This window comes from Anastrepha ludens, chromosome 6, assembly GCF_028408465.1.
Source record: "Anastrepha ludens isolate Willacy chromosome 6, idAnaLude1.1, whole genome shotgun sequence".
NCBI classification, from domain to species: Eukaryota; Metazoa; Arthropoda; class Insecta; order Diptera; family Tephritidae; genus Anastrepha; species Anastrepha ludens.
This window is the reverse complement of record NC_071502.1, coordinates 88,354,469-88,372,716: the sequence shown is the minus strand read 5'-3', so window position 1 is coordinate 88,372,716 and position 18,248 is coordinate 88,354,469. Positions and strand designations below refer to the sequence as shown.

The window sequence follows — 18,248 nt, the reverse complement described above, 5'->3', positions numbered from 1 at the left end:
GCTTGCCGATGACCGAGATACACTTACTTAGGCCCATTATGAAACCACAAAGTGGCTTGCTGAACCAATGAAGGCCTTTGATAAATTTGTTCAATGCCCGTCACCTGATTTAGAGTATATAAAAGCGAGACAGAGTACTCGTATCATATGCCAAAGCTTGATTTTATACAGTGCGAAACAGTAACAGAGCTGATGAGAATCGTGTTCATCGCGCGCTCAGGCCAACTTACGGTGTTCAGCGATGAGACTCATTTTTGGCTTAAAGGCTACCTCAATTTTGCTTTGTTGTATTTAGGCTAAACAGCAACCTGAAGCCATCGAGAACAGTCATTCCTTCCATTGAAAACAACCGTTTGGTGCGGCCTATGGGTTGGAGGAATCATTTCCTCAAAAACGATGTTGGCGCCAATGAATGACGGAGGCTTTCACGCCATGATAAACGACTTTTTGATGCCGGAAATTGAAGTCCGTTATTTGCACAACATAAAACCCGTGAAATAATGAATTCACTGCGTAGTCGTTTCGGTCAGCAATTTATCTCTCGTCTCGGACCAGTGGATTGGCCACCAAGATTGTGTGATACCACACCTTTGGACTTTTATTTGTTGGGGTATGTAATGTCTAAATACTTTGTTGATACACCAGCTTCGATTGAGGCATTGGAAGCCAACATTACTTGAGTTATTCACTAGATACCGACCGAAGTCCTCCAGCGAGCCATTCAAAATTGGTGTTTACGGATTGCGGAATTACGCCGCAGTTGCGGACAACATTTGAAAGCGATTATCTTTAAAAAATAAATGTCATGAATGGTTGGTTCTACACAAAAGTAATAAAGATTGGCCAATCAATTTGAATTTTCGTTGTTTTATTTCAATTTAAAACCCCATACCTCTCTCTTGGTGTGTGCATAACCGGCTATATTTGAACGTTGAAAAATGTTACCGAAAAGTTTTTTTTTTTGAAGAATTACACCATTAACCCATTTCATTACATTTCTGGTGCTAAAATAAAGTAAATTACTCAATTAAGAGCTTAGGATTGTTTTTTTGGTAATAAGTTCTTATGTGAACTGTTAACACAAATTATACCTTCTGCTCAAATATGAACGAGACGTTATCAATAAAACGGTCCGCGGATGACATATGGCAAAAATAAATTTTTTGTTTTTTGGTAGGACTGTTATAAGCTTACATGGCAAATTTCAGCGTGATATGCCACATAGTTTGTTTTCTGTGCTACTGTAAACAAGTCAAGCTCGAGTGTGTTCTTCGAATTTAACGATGGAAATTCAAGTTGAACAAAGAATTTGTTTGAAATTTTGTTATTCCAACAAAATTTCGGCTTCAGACGCCTTAAATATGTTGCAGACAACCTATAGGGACTCTGCTCTATCGGGTGCACGTGTTTTCCAGTGGTACAAATCGTTCAAAGAGGGCCGTACATCGGTTGAAAACTTGCCTCATGAACGTCGTCCAGCAACATCAGTAAACGACGAAAACATCGGAAAAGTAAAGGAAATTGTGCTTCAAAATCGCACAAATCGGTTACCGCTGAATATTATTTAGACGTTTTAAAGCGTTGGCGCGAGAACATTCGTCTTAAAAGGAAGGAATTGTGGAACAACAAATCATGGTTCTTGCATCACGATGTGCACGTCTTGTTCGCGATTATTTGAACAAAAATAATGTTAATATCGTTCCGCAAGCACCGTATTCGCCAGATATGGCTCCATGTGACTTTTTCCTGTTTCCCAAGCTCAAGTTGCCGCTCCGTGGAAAACATTTTGAGACAATTGAAGTCATAAAAGAGAATTCGAAGAACACACTCGAGCTTGACTTGTTTACAGTAGCACAGAAAACAAACTATGTGACATATCACGTTGAAATTTGCCATGTAAACTTATAACAGTCCTACCAAAAAACAAAAAAATTAGTTTTGCCATATGTCATCCGCGGACCGTTTTATTGATAACGTCTCGTTCATATTTGAGCAGAAGGTATAAGTAATCGCTGACGGGATTGCCATGTTTGCTCTCGTAAGCCGAAATAGTGCCTACTTCTATCATCCCTGTACACTCAAGAGGCTGTAGATAGTCTTTGTTCGTACATAGTCAGCCTGCTATGTGTCTTTTTTATATGGCGGCAACTCCAATTCATTTGCTTACATTCAAAGCAAAATGATAAAAACGCTGTGTAAAACAAATCCTACTATAGTGGGTTATATGTATGCACAGTTATATGTGCCAGCTACTCTTCTAGTTGTGTAAAAGTGGTAATGTGAAAAGTGAATTTATTAAGGATATGAATTATAAAAAAAAATATAAAAAAACTAAGTTGGCCCATGAGGGGATCGAACCCGCGACCTTCGCGTTATTAGCACGACGCTCTAACCAACTGAGCTAATGGGCCGTGCAAACTATAAAAGCCAAATGCTGCATTTCCACTTGTCGAAAGTTCTTAAGACACAGCCAATTTTTATGTGCTTATTGCAAACTATAAATAAAAGTTCTTGAGCGAAAATATTGTGGTTTTGTGTTTTGTGTCATAGCAACAATAAAAGACGGCGTTAATTAATACTACAAATTGGGAAATTTGATCGCGTTTGTGCTCGGTGTTGTGTATTTTTCCAAGTTTTTGCTTCGTTTGCTAATCAAGTTGTAATTTCCAACGATATATAATATATAAACATCATTTTGTTTAATAATCCTTATTTTTTTTTGCAATTTTCAGCGCAGAGCTTCCATGTTGGTTCAAAGATAGACACATCGCACCCAGGCAGTAGTATCACAGTGAAGCAGTTGATTTGATTTTTTTTTTTCTAATATTATATTTATTTCATATAGATTGACTATAGATTTTGACATTCTAGGGACCAATAGCAAATTTGAAATTCACTGCCATTGTTGTTTTTGCTGTATTGCCACTACATACTTACTTGCTCCACGTGCTCTAGCTTCAAGAAAGACAAATTTCGAACAATTTTCAATCTCGAAAGGTGCTTTGGTGAAGCTGTCCGATGCCATACGCAGTTAAGAAATGAAGTAAATAAATACGTAGTTGTACATAATTTACTATACTCAATTAATAAAATGTGCAATTAGTATTTAATTGGTTATAAATTGAGTTAGATTCCTATTGCAACTCTGTAAAGTTTTTTGGTCAATGAGAATAATAAGATCAAAATATTATCAATGAGATGAGCAAAGTATGTTGGATGAGAATAATGAGAGTAAAATATTCTCAATGAGATGAGCAAAGTATGTTGGATGAGAATAATGAGAACGAAGTGTCATATACACGAAAAATAGACAACAAATGATATACCCAATTGTTCATTTCACTACTCTGCAATCAAACTCAAAAACCCATGAACCTAACCATCCAACTCTTATGTGAAATCGGCCGCTGAGTGCGAAAATCCACATAATTTTTGATTTTTTGTTATGTAGCTTTCGAGATATCGTCAAACACGGATTTTGGATTAAAGAAAAAAGATAGATTATAAAATTTGGAATTACTTATCATCTCGAGAATCTAGAGAAAACGATTTCGAATTTTCTTTTATTCTAATTTTTTTTTAGTACCAAATTTATTACGTTTTCACAAAATAGCATTATTTTCGCCCATTTCACCATAACACTTCTGAAATACAACATTAAGCCAAGAGAGTGTGAGAAGAAGCTGTATATGCAACAGGAAAAACAACACCAGGGCAGGTGTCAAGACGAATTAAATACTGAACGTGGCGTCTTCCCCAAACAGTTACTTTATTTTTCGTAATATTGACAAGTCTGACGTCAGGCTCGATAACAACCCGAAACCACGATAGTTGTGATATCACTTTTTTGGGCATAGGTCTCCCCTTCCAATTCCCGGTATGGTGAAACTATTTTGCCTCTCTGATAAGCGACGAAAAATTTGAATGGCTGCAGATTCTAAGCCTGAGAGACACCCAAAAAGCAGAAGTTTAAGCAGCGATATCGCGTTCTGACAAGAACAAGAGAGTGGTAAATGAAACGGTCTTTTTGTTTTTGATGCAGAACTTAGTAACGAATATTAAATAAATCGATAATGGCATTGGAACGGCATTGGCTGTCGAAAAATTCTGCCCTTAGGGCATATAAACCCGGTTAGAACTTGGTAAGTGCTTTTTACCATGCGGTACCAGCATGAAGATTTGCCTTTAGGCAAGTCAGTGATAAATGGAACAAAAGCACAGCTTGTCGGATTTCAAAACAAATTTGCCTGAAACGGGTATAGAAACACATCAGGTTTCTTACAGGTAATTTTCGTACAAGAAAACATTAATCAAACTTCGAAGGTTCTCTAGAAGTGGCAAGTAGTATAGGGGGGAAAGCATGCCTTCCCTCTCCTGTAATTTCTAGCAGTAGGCCTCACCATATATTGGAATTTCATTTTTTATTGCTCTAAATTAGGTGGCGCACATTTTGCTTAAATAATCTGTCAAAATCCATAAGGGGTTAAGGATAGTTAGAATTTTCAAAAGATTGGATTTTTTTTTTTGCATTTTGCAGTGAATCCGTCAAATACTTTTCGAGTTATTCAACAATTAACAAAGGGCGCTCGGGCGCTCCGGTGCCGATAGCAAAACTTTAAATGCGTTTTTCTAACAACTATGTTTTTTAAACTGGTGATCTCTGTAATTTTAAAAACCGCTTGGTAGATTTCAATAAAATTTATTCTGCTGTTGAAAAACATAAAAAACTCGTGCCTGATTGGAGGATCTTTTTTCAAAAATTTCGATTTTTTTTGTAACAATTAATTCCTGAGGTCACCGCATTGTTAATTTTGAAAAAAAAGCTTCGATCAGGCACAAGATTATTTATTAATAAAACTAATTTCTCTTGTCCTTGACTAATGAGGATCAACGTAAGGGACTTCTGGAGAAACAGCCTCCATACAAACAGCGATAACTTTTACAATTATTAATTTTATTTTGGAAATTTTAAGATAAGTCGAAACATGATCTATTAATGCTATGTTTTTATTTTTGTAAAATAAAGCAACTGACTAGCAAAAAAAAAAATTAAAAAAATTGAAATTGAAAATCATCATATTTTCGGACCTCTGACTACCCCTAACCCCATAAGAGACATTTGCGAGTTCAGCAAGCAGAACCAGCAACCTAAGGTACTTCTACCTTTAACCGAAATGTGCCGCTATTTTCGTTGGAAGCTCTGCGATCTAAATATCTACTCACAAGAAATAATTTTTTAGTAACACATCCCTTAATTGTTTTCTGCTTATATTCTCCGCCTTTGAATATCTATCTTTCATTTTCTTCTTTTCATGCGAATTCCTCTCATCATAATTCTTTTTCTTAAATAGGAAAAGTTACTGGCAATTCGTTTAAAATTAACTAATTTCCTTCTTTTTCTCCCTGTAGTCAAGATATTGTCAAACGAGTCTGGTGACTTGTGCGCGGCACGTGGCTGCAACCAACTCAGGCATTCCATTCGATTCACTTTGTCCAATCAGTGTCATTGCTGCCATTCGAAATCAGGTTAGCAGGCAGAAACTTTTTAAGGCAAACCTTCGATGCTGCTAGTTTGCTGAGATGTTGAAATGTTATTTGGGGGGGAAAGACGAATTGAAGGGGAAGGAAATCCACAAAATGTGCTTTTATTTGTGTTAAGAAATTACTTGGGCAGATTGTTGCAAGCGCACGTCTGACATGGCGTAATTGGCAAATGCGATAATTGCAACAAAAACTAAAAGCTATAACTGTGAATGCAGTAAATGGTTAAATATGTATTTCGTAAAAATATTTGTTTGCAAGTAAAAAACAAAAACAAAAAACACAGTAATTTTCCTTTTTTTTTAATATCCTCCTGCCTCGAGAGTTCCCAGTCACTCTGTTAGCTCTAAGCAGTGTTTGGTAACAAGCTACAACAACAACATCAATATTCGGTTTGTTTCATGGCGAAAAGATTTTTAGAGGTGTCGCCAATATCAGACCGTTAACCGGTTCTCAGCGAATTTGAAAGAATCAGCTCATTGGCTGACGTAACCGGGGTCCTGACAAAGGTTAGTTTACGAGAACACTGAAATTGAACAACGTCCGAATGTGTGAAATGAGCGTGAAGAGTTCTGCTGCCAAGTCCCCTATGACGAGGGAGCCAAAGTTAGAGTCAATTTACACGATGCCTTTCACCCTGGGTTTTCTGCACAATTTCTTTTAAAGAGGTCTTCAAAAATCTTCGTGCACTTACACGATGACATTTTGTTTGCGGTTTTCTTTGTGTGTTTTTGACGTTTGTGCGGACAATTTTTTTTTTTTGTCATTAGCTTGTTGAGCGCAGCTCACAGTTTCATCATCATCATCTACAAGCGATTACAGCTCAGGGTGAGCTTTAGCTTCATCCACAATCCTCTTCCAATCTGCACGGTTCATAGCAACAGATCTCCTGCTCCTAACTCGTAACTTTTTCAGGTCGGCTATGGCTTGGTCAAGCCAGGTTAACCTTGGACGTCATCGGGCTCGGGTCATTAGACAATTCGTTGCCCACAGTTTACTTGAATAAAAATACGAAAAAGTGAATTCAATAAAATCAAAATACCAAAAAAAACCCTTGACTTCGCTGACCGTGCATGTATGTATGTCTACCCCGTTGACTTCTCTACACTTTTTGCCTTCAAGACCGACACGCATGACTTTCCACTTAGCGTGAATATTGCGAAGGACATGATTTCCAAGGCTGAATCCGACCCAAGACGTGGGACGTGGAGACAAGACGTGGGTTTATGAGTACCAAACGAAATCCAGACATCAGACGAGTAAGTGAGGAGCTTCAAATAAACCAGGTCGAAAAAACTACGTCGTTTTCAGTCAGAAAAGAAAGTGATGCTCATGGTTTGTATGGATTATAACGGTACACAATGAATTTCCGCCAGAAGGTCAGACAGTTAGCAAGGACTATTATTTGGGCGGTATGGAACGTTTACGTGAAACAATTCTTCAAAGAAGAAAGTATTTGTGGGAGAACTATTCGCGGATTTTGCACCATGGAAGACGCACTGTCGCACAGTGCTATAATTATCCATGCATTTTTGACCAAGAACGAGACGAATACCATCCAACAGCCATCGAATTCACCTGACGTGGCTCCCGCGATTTGTTTTGTTTGATCGAGTCAAAAAACCACTATGGGGAACGTGTTTTAACAACCGAAAGGAAGTAATGGAAAAATCGCAGTCGGCTCTGATGGCTACACCGAAAATAGAGTTCCAGAAATGTTCCGCGAGCTGCGTCAAACGTTGGCAAAAGTGTGTGGCAGTTAATGAGGAGTACTTTGAAGGCCATAATATGAACTTTTTGATCGAGGGCCTAGCTTCCGAATATGAATCGCAGTCTTCTGCGATGTTATATGAAAACGAAGCACGGGATCAAGCCAATGCAAAAGCAAAATTGCATTCATTAGAAAACTCTAAACAGGAGTTGTCACGAACTATGCTTTCAGAAGCATCCAAAATCCAAAAAAAACGGTGGCTGAAGCGCATCGAGAACTACAAAAAGTTTATGGAGATGCTGCTTTAAGTGAAACAACGTACCGAGATTGGTTCCGTCGCTTCAAAGACGGTGATTTTAATCTCGACGACCGTCCGCGTGAAGGAAAGCCAAAAACCTTCGAAGACGGCGAATTGGAGACATTGCTCAATGAGTATCCGTGTCAAACGCTAGAAGAACTTGCTTCAGTATTAGGAGTTACCCGCCAACGCGTCCATTTCCAAGCGATTGCATGCATTGGGAATGATTCAGAAACAGGGGACTTGGGTTCTTATGAGTTAAAACCAATGGATGTTGAACGACGTTTTTTCGCCTGTGAGCAACTGCTCCAGCGGCAAGAAAGGAAGGGTTTTCTTCATCACATCGTAACGGGTGATGAAAAATGGATTCATTACGGCAATCCAAAGAAAAGAAAGTCGTGGGGACTGCCCGGTCATGCTTCTTCGTCGTCGCCTCGGCCGAATATTCACGCTGCTATGTATTTGCTTCGACCAAGTTGGTGTTATTTGTTTATGAACTGTTAAAACCAAGCGAAACCATCACTGGGGATCGGTATCGACTTCAATTGATGCGATTGGGCAGAGCACTGGACGAGAAGCGGCCGCAATACGCGGAGAAGCATGACAACGCTCGGCCTAACGTTGCCAAACCCATTAAAACCTATCTGGAAGTACTGAAATGAGAAATCCTACCCCACCCGCCATATTCTCCAGATATTGCGCCGTCCGATTATCACCTGTTCCGATCGATGGCACATGGTCTAGCTGAACAGCAGTTCCATTTATATGAAGACATCAAAACATGGCTTGATCCGTGGATAGCCTTAAAGGATGAACAGTTTTACCGCGACGGTATACGAGATCTACCAGAAAGATGGGAAAAATAGTAGCCAACGATGGGCAATACTTTCAATGATTCACTTGTAACCTTTTTTCTCAAAATAAAGTTGTATTTTCATCAAAGTAAAAGCGGGAACTTAGTTGCGCCCTAATAATTTGGAAGTAAGGAAAAAGAGGCATAAGTCACTTTCCTGAAAAGTGTATCACCTTCCATACAGAAATAAAAAAAAACTTAACTTAGTATTTTTAGACTTACACATAAAAACCATCGCTAAATGCAACCCGGTGAGAATCAGAGACATAGGAAGTTGGGCAGGACGATCGTACGGTCACAGTAAGATCCTCCTACAGGGACCCTCATTGCTTCAAGACAAATCAGACTTCACAATCCCCAACCTTAACTTCAAGGAATATTTTATAGTAAGTTATCCACCGAGAGCCGAACGGAGGAAAGGGAAAGTGATTGGTAAATTCGACAACGAAATATACACAGACAGTTCTAAGATGAACTGGAGGAGCTGGCTTCCATTCGGAACCGCTCAACTTATCCAAATCAATTCGACTTCCTGACTATGTCAGCATGGGCCAGGCAGAACTATTATCAATCAGAGAAGCTTGCAAATCACTGAAACACTACAAAGAAACTGGTGCAAGAGTAGCTATCTTTTCAGACAGTCAAGCAGTTCTCAAGTCCTGAGATTTCAATTCCATTTCATCCAAACTATGTAGTTTTACGGAGTAGAGAGGAACTAGAATTGCTTGGTCATTGGCTTCAAATTACTCTGATATGGATTCCCGGTCATAGGAATATAGAGAGTAACGAGATAGCAAATGAGCTGGCAGGAAAAGGTTCAGCACTAGACATAGCAGAGGCGGTGGCAGTTGCTATCCCATTTAAGACAATTAAGACATGCATTGCTTCACTTCGGAAAGGGCGAAAGAAATTATTTTTCACTACTTATGCGAGAGTTCAGGTCTAACTAGAGGAAGACTTCGCTCTTTCGGTAAGCCTTTCTTACAGCAAGTTAATGAGATCTCAGATAGAGAGATCACAAGTTTGCTGCTATACTTGGATCTCACGAAATGGATCTGATTAAAAAACAAAACAAAGACATCACACGAGAACAGTGGTAATAAAACGGTGCGTGTCGCTAATTAGAAGCATTTCAACAGAAATACTCAACCACTTCAACAACAATAACATAGTATTTATTTTCAACTTAATTGTCGTATTTTGACTTTTTTTGCCATTTTCGGAACGTATCACAAAAGCTTTGGCAAACTATATTTTAAAAAGTATAAGTTCCCCACAAAGAAGATATTTTTTGTATTCTCAGAAAAACTATGCACTCAGAAGACCCCTACAAATTTTCGATATTGCCTGTGTCATATCGTCCCGAGCTCAATTGTTTTGGTTGGGTTTTCCTACTTTTAAATCTTGCCCTCAGAAAGTATTTGACAGACATTGGATTTGAATTTATTCAGTGTCACAAGCCGTTCTTTAAGTTGAGCCAATTCTTTTTCCAGATGTAACACAAGGCAATCCGCAAATGAGCTAAATCAAAATTATTTTAAATAAAACTATACTTTTTAAATGAAAAATGATTTACTCTGATTGCGTGGAATCGTCAACCGAGGGATATTCCGCCTCGGGCTCATTCCATTAATACAAAATTTCGACAGGCAACGGAAGAGCATCACTAGGCAACTTTATTCTCTTTCGATTTGGGCCGATCTCAAAATGCATTGCCAAAAAATGTTTGAAACAAACTTTTTCAACTGGTTTAAATGATTTTACCCAGCCTTTTATTTTCATTTTGTCTTTTGGGGCAGAAACAAAACTTAACACCCTGTCGCCCAGCATTAAAATTTCCCATATACAAGCGTGGAATGCTGCTGAAGTGACGGTCCTTGGCCGCATATAAATCCGGGTCGTTTCGATTACATAGAACCGAATGTTGAGGGAACGTGTTTTTTACCCACGTTTTGTGGAACAAGGAAAAGAGGTTTGCCTGCTAACTTTTTCATCAAAAGTTGTAAATTCTGTGCTTTTGAGTAATTTTCCTTTAGAATTTGCTCTGAAGTAAATGGTAGTTTTACCAAGAGGACATCAGGGATGTATTAGGTAGTTCAAGATCTTACATCACTTTTAATTATTGCTTCATAAAGAAAAACGCTGTTCATTCTATTTAATTTAAATTCAGATGAAAAAATACTTCAAAAAATTCTATAAACTTTCTTAAAGTAAACTTGATTGTCTGCCTAGATTGTTACAATACAAAATACAGTACTTCAAAGTTCAAGTTCAATTCTATACATTAAATATTTGTTTGTAGATCGGAAACTCAGCTGTTGGTGCTTGTTTTTTAAGTTTGTTTGTAAAACTTATTTTTATCACTAAACTGTAAATAATAGTAATTTTTTCCATACATATAAAAATGTGCTCATATTTTATTGGCTTCCTACTTCTGATTTCCATATCCATCTTTAGCTCCCTCCCAGTGTTTTTAGTACTGCATATGAAAATATTTCTTTCTGCATTGACTATATTTCCGTGCGCAATCTGTCTCAATCCCTCACTGACTTGCCCACTGACAAACAACAAAATACAGCTCAATGCCACTGCCAATGGGTTAATAGTGTCAGCGTTCGTTACATCAAAAAGGTGGCGCCGCTTCAAACGGAAACCAGCGATTCGAAAAAATGTATTCACATACTGCCAGACGTTGTCAAACTAAATTTTCTAATCGAATGTCACTTTGGTTTCCAATGTCGCAATTTCGAAGCCATTGCGTATCTCACTTTGTGTATGTAAAATGGAAGTGCTTGTTTGTGGGCACCCTGCAGGGAAAAGCCAAGCTAACTCTAATTCAAATACTGGTATTTCGGAGAAGATCAATAGTTAATTTTATTTATTGATAAAAAAAATGATAAATTTATCTGCAAATGAGTTGATTTTTTTTTTTTTAAATACGAAATTAGAAGGCTCATCTATAGCTGCGCTGATTAAGAGGTTCACTGAGATTCTATTAAAGGGTCAAACTCTAAAACTCTAAGGGGTTACATACGTCCAGCAGCGCCAAAAATGCGCTAAAAGTAAAAGTTTTTTTAGAACGGATAACAATAGAAATAAATATAAAAAAAATGTATGTATTATTTACTAGTACTTAAACTTAAAAAAAAAATTAATTTTAATTTTTCATTACAAAAATTCATCATTCACAGCATTACAACGCGGGGTGCGTCAAAGCTTTCTTCACTAAACTCCTCCAAAGTGTTATATCGCTTGCTTTTCCTTCGTAGTTGCGAATTCCCATTGCTGTGAGATCGCTTCCCACTGCGTCTATCCATCGGTTTCTCGATCTTCCCTTCGCCTTCGCACCAATTATCTTTCCAGTCATAGCTTTCCTTACAGCAGATTCAGCAGGCATATAGACGCACAGCTGTCTCGTCTTGGATAAGTTCGTTCAATTCCGAGTTATACCTAATTCTGTAGCTGCCATCTTCATTTTTAATGGGTCCGAACACTTTCCTTAAAATTTCCCTTTCGAACTTAGCAATAAGCGCACTGTCATTAATTTTCATAGTCCACACCTCGCAACCATATGTCAAAATTGGTCGTATAAGAGTTTTATACATGGTCAGTTTCGTAGATCTAGATAAAAGACGAGACCTGAACAAACTAAGGTGTGAATATTACGCTCTATTGGCAGCGTTGACGCGATCTTTGATTGCGGGTGTTGAGTTACCGCTACAAGTGAACATAACACCTAGATATTTAAATGATTGTACCGCTTCAAAAGTATATGCACCTACATGAAGATTCTGTGCATTTATGTGCCGTCTTGATTTCAGCATGTATTTCGTTTTACACTCGTTAACGAAGAGGCCAATATCGTTGGCAAATTTGCCAATTTTAAAAACGTTTCATTTAAGTCGTTCGTGTTCCTCGAAAGAATGGCGACATCGTCTACATAGGCACATAAAGGTTGGCCAAAAAGTCTTGCGGTATTTTTATTGAATTTTCAATTGTTCATAAAATTGGTTATAATAATGCGATTTAAGTCAAATATGCGCCGTTTTGTTCGATGACGTGTTCCCAACGAGAAGCTCGCTTCCCTATTGTCAAAAAACTCGGAGAGCCAATTTTCACAGGACTCTCTTGTGGACAACTTCCGACTACCAAGCTCGTTCGCCATGGACAGAAATAGGTGTTAATCACTTGGTGCGAGATCCGGACTATACGGTGGATGCAAAAGAACCTCCCATCCGAACTCCCGGAGCTTCTGGCCCGTCACCAAAGATGTGTGTGGCCTGGCGTTGTCCTGATGAAAGACAATTCGGCCTCTGTTGATCAAAGATGGCCTCTTCTGCATGAGTGCTGCATTCAAGCGGTCCAGTTGTTGGCAGTACAGGTCCGAATTGAGCGTTTGGCCATAGGGGAGCAGCTCATAGTGGATGATTCCCTGCCCATCCCACCAAACACACAGAAGAACCTTCCTGGACGTCAATCCAGGCTTGGTCACCGTCTGGGCAGCTTCACCGCTTTTCGACCACGACCGTTTGCGCTTCACGTTGTCGTAAGTGACCCACTTTTCATCGCCAGTCACCATCCGCTTCAAAAACGGGTCGATTTTGTTGCGATTCAGAAGCGATTCGCATGCATCCATACAGGCAAAAATGTTTTTTTGCGTCAAGTCGTGTGGAACCCATACATCGAGCTTCTTTTTGAATCCAAGCTTCTTCAAATGATTTATAACTGTTTGATGACTCATGCCCAGCTCTTGGCCGATGCTACTTTTGCTTTTGTATCCGTGAGCGTAACGATGACTAGCCTTATATGTTTTGCTGGAATTCCTAGGCTAAGCAGTACGTAAAAAATTGTATCTCTCCTGACGCTATCAAAATCTATAAAAAAGGCAGTGAATATCCTTTTCATATTCAAAGATTTGACTGAGGACAAAGCAAAGATTTTCCCTTGCGGAATCGACACTGATAGTCTTCAATATGGTCTCTGCATATTCATTGACACGATGATAGAGGGCATTAGTAAAAACCTTATAAGCAGAGTTAAGCAGTGAAATACCACGATAATTTTCACATACTCTCTTGTCTCCTTTTTGGTACACTGGAAAGATTATGCATCCCAGCCATCAACGTATAAATTCTCTTTCCCATGCGTCTATCACTAAGTGGTACAAATATTTATGCAGTTGTTCACCTCCTTCTTTACAAAAATTAGTATATAAAATATCACGTGACCCAAAGTACAATGAAAAAAAAGTTGCTCCACCGTCTGCATCATTTCTCCTTGAAATGTTGATGGATCTGTAAAAAGTAAAAAAAAATGTTGTAAAATAAGGTTGTTGTTATCGTTTGTCGAGCCGGGCTTTTGAATTTTGCAATATACGACATTTAAAAAAAACTATCCGTTTTACGTCATAATTGTCCCACTTTAATTATTTATATAAAATTTTTTAATAAAAATATCAAAAATCCGGCCCGACAGACTATAGAGAAAACACTTTCGAATATTTAAAAACAAAAAAACCGCATCAAAACTATTAAAAACTGTATGAGTTATCATGCAGACCGTGCCGGAAAAAGTATTATAGTTTCGAGAAAAACGAGTTTAAACTTTCAAGTGCATTTCGCTCGAGGTGTCGCGCATTTAAAGCAAAAACTTTAAATGAAGTTTTTAATTTATTTTCATAAGTTATGTCTAATTTCCCATTGCAGCTTCATATTGTATGCCTTCCTGATCAGTAAGCAATTGTTGTTGTTTATTTTGTTCTAGTCGACGAGATGTTCTGGCCTCTTTTGTTGCTTTCATAGCCTTGATTCGTGCGTGTTTTAGCCGGTTCGAATTTTCTCCGAGACAATAGTGGTATCCCTCATATCCAATCGTTATTCCAAGTAATCTTTCCATTCTTAATAAACTCTCTGCTTCGTCATTAAAAGTAGATACAGCAACATTGGTAGCTATTTCAACTATTCTCCGACTACCTGGACTACATTTGGGTGCATTAAGACTCTCCTCAACATTATGTGTGAGTCCACCTAAGCACTTTCCAAGTAATTATTCGTCACTTAATGATTCATAGATGGGTTTTATTGCCTGCAGTAAAATTTCAGGTAAAGCGGCTTTGAGCCTGTATTCATTAATCGTACCTCGGGCTTTTACTCTCTGCCAATATCACCAACTTTCTGTTACAGGTGGACAATGAAAATGCTGAGATTTTTCGTCCCTTGATGATTTATGGTAAAATTTCGCCTAAATGGCATTTTTCATATTTTGCAGTGAGTCAATATTATTTCTACTTGCCAAAGCGTAATAAATAGTTAACTCGTCTATTAGTTTGGCAGTTAATTTTCCTTTTCCTCCCGAACTAACTAACTCATTTGATTTGATTCGGAGTTAGATTTGAATTTTCTTCATAGTCGTTGGTTGTTGAGCAATGTTATCTATATAACTAAGGAAAGTTGAAAATTTTGCTGACAATTTTTTGAAATTTTTAACTTGAAAAATATAAAACGTTAAACTGGATCGATTATGTGAGCACAAGTGTGTGTTACAAGCTGAGATTAATGCGATTGAAACTTTTCTTTTTTCCTGGTTTCTTCTCTTACTAATAAAAATACGGGATTTTTGAAAATCATTGCTTGACCAAGAAAGTCATTTTGACTAGCTTTTAATTTCATTAAGAAAAGTTGTTTAAAATATTTTTTATTTCATGATTCTTATCTGGCAGGAGAAATTATTATCAAATACACAACAGTAGTGGCGCAAAATTTATCATCCATTTTGTTTTTGAATACCTTTTTTACTAAATAACAAAAATGTTTTTGAGAGATGGAAATCTTTAGCTTAAACTGTACGCGTACCATTGTTTGTTGGTTTGTATACTGCAGCTGTCTAGGGTGATTAATTTTGCGCCACCATGTACCAGCAAAATACAAAAAAAAAGGTTTTCTAAATATTTTGTTTGCATTTTCCTTACATTTTAACACTACGCATGCCAAATTTTAGAGAAATGTAGATGTGTATGTATGTACAATATATCTGTAGTTTTCCTGTCAAGTACATATGTATGTATGTATGTATGTACACACTTAAGAAATTGGAAATGAAAGTAGTTTCACAAAGCATTAAAACCACTTGAGTAAATTGCTTCACAAACAATGAGACATCAACAATTTCAAGAATAAAAGCACAGAAAGTAAAATCAAAATATTGTAAATATGATATACCTAAAAGCGAATAAACTAAAAAAAAGTTAGCTGATTCTTACACATACAAAATAGACGAAAGCTGAGGAAATAATACAGAGATGGATTGTAAAATAGTGCTGCATAAAAGTCTTACTACTTTTGTAGATAGGCCAATGGAATGTAACTTATTTATCGACGCGTCACTGGACTTTTTGTCAAAAGCAGCTTTAGAGTCTACAAAATAGGCATAAATCTTCTTTCTTTCTTCAAATTAAGACATGAGCAGAAAAGACGCGGGCCTAATATATACCCGTAGATGGCACAATTTTTATTGCATTCACCTTTTTTTCAGTTAGTACTGACCTTAAAAAGACAGCTGTTAAAATTTCATTGTATTCTATTCATCCGTTCGTGAGTTATTTGCTAAGAGTGACGGTACTTTTGTTACTTTCAATACGTGGGCGGTTCAATAAGTGCCCGTGTTTTTTGACACAGGGCGTTCCTGAGGGAAGTTGGTGTTAGAATCGTGTGTTGCCACCTATCAAACGACGGCAAAACAAATTTTAGACTGATTGAAGGGTTAGTTTAGATTTGGCAGCTATTCGAGTAAGACAGTAAAAATTGTTTCGTGATTTTCGCTAAGATGGAAAAAGTGCAGTATCGTTCGGTAATTCGCTTTTTGTTTTTCGATGGAAAAAAATTCGAGGAGATAAAAGTTGGATGCTGTCTATGAGCCTGTCTACTAAAGTTAGATATTTGTTCAACGAATTAAAATGTGGGCGAACCTCCGTTTTTGATGAGGAGCGACCAGGACGCCCGGCAGACGTGGTTACCGAGGAAATCATTCAAAAAGTCCACGACATGATTCTCGCTGATTGACGAACGAAAGTGCGCGAAATTAATATTTTACATGGTAAATTGGCACGAAAAAATTGTTGGCCCGATGGGTGCCGCGATTGCTCACAAGCAGCAACAAGCAGATGCGGCTGTTGACTTCAAAGCAGCGCAATTTAAGTAAGATCCGAAGGAACTTTTGCATTGAGTTGTCTCGGTTGATAAAACTTGGATTCATTATTGCGCACCAGAAACTAAGCAACAATTAAAACAATGGATTTCTCTCGGTGAATCGGCCCCAAAAAGGCGAAGACATTCTCATCGGCCGGAAAGGTCATATCGACGATAGCTTGGGATACAAATGGCGTCATATTTATAGATTGTTTAAAAACAAAGAAAAACAATCACTAGACAATACTACAGTGAGTTATTGGACCGCATTTGGTGAAAAAAAACTTGCTGCTTCACCACGATAGTGCACCAGCACATTCATCCGGAGTTGTCGCCTCCAAACTGCGTGGATTTCGTTATGAATAGCTGCCGCACCCCCCGTATTCACGCGATCTGGCTCCCTGCGACTTTTTCTTGTTCCCTAATATGAAGAAATGGCTCGTGGGGAAAGTTTTAGTCCAAAAGAGGAAGTCATCGCCGAGACAGAGATGTATGTTGAAAAATAAAAAAAAAGTTTTGAAAAAAAAAAATTATTTTGAATTCCCACATTTATTTCAATAAATTCTTTGAACATAGAAATCCATAAAAACTGCAAGTTTTTGTCAAATCATTATATTTGAAAACCTCTTTTAGGAGCGACTCTATTTCACTACACACCACTGTATGTAACACCAAGAAACGGAGCTTTGCTGGTAGCATATTTCTTAATGAAGCTGTGAATTCTACGCCTTTGATTACTTAAATAAACATTGCGACAAGAAAAAAATAGTCTAAAGGCACAAAGAGACTGGAAGAGCAATTGGAGCACACCAAAAACAAATAATGAAAAAACCCATTCTACATAGACGCAAAATAAACAGAAAAACGTCACAACAAGTGGACAGACAAAAATTACAAAATAAAAAAAACAACAAATTAGAGTAACAATAAAAATAAAATTTATAAAAATAGCAGACTAGCAAAATATTGTAAGAATAGCCGCAGACGACAGACAATAAGTAAAGCACAACAGACAAGTTAAGATGACGACTGAGCAGATTATGACGAGTGAAAAATATGTGAACTTGCTTTTGTAGTCACACGAGTAAAAGCGTATACGTGTTTAAATGCACATATACATACATACATATTTGTATATTAATTTGTGCAAACGACAACCTACCCCAAGAAAGAAGGAATACAAACGTCATTCATTGCAAAACATTTCTTAGAAAGAGTAAAAGTATGCGACCAATTTTAAGAATTTTATAAGGTTACAATAAGGGTTGAAAAATGTATTAGGAGGGATAAGCTTGGCGAGCTTACATACCTACAACGCTAGGGTAGGTTAAAAAAACAAATTAAAATGCTACAATAATTAAGTCAGGATATAAATTAAGCACTGGTCACCTAAGTACGTGAACGAACATGCTCTCTGCTGTCCAACTGGCGAACATCATACACGCACGACTCTACAGCATCCCATGCAGTTACAATGCAAGTGTGAGTGGGCTGCTGGGAGAGCGAGTGCAGTTAACAGCGAACATCACACGCGACGCTCGCAGTTGCTAAGCAAGCGAGAGACGACAGCTGTGAGAGCGCACAAAGCAGTGAACAGGAAAGAGCAAATAAGTGTGAAGTTCACCTTCATCCGATTAGAATTAGTTAATGGGAGTTCTATTT

The 18,248-nt window shown here is 37.8% G+C and overlaps 1 protein-coding gene and 1 non-coding gene across 3 annotated transcripts in view; one reads left to right on the top strand and one right to left on the bottom strand.

The window, feature by feature from the left end:
- The window catches only part of LOC128867546 (homeobox protein 5-like), a 276,653-nt gene that overhangs the window by 60,904 nt on the left and 197,501 nt on the right, over positions 1–18,248 (top strand). The gene's annotated exons all lie outside the window — the stretch shown is intronic.
- Trnai-aau (transfer RNA isoleucine (anticodon AAU)) lies at positions 2,338–2,411 on the bottom strand. The gene has a single exon. It is a non-coding gene; the product is annotated as a tRNA-Ile (tRNA).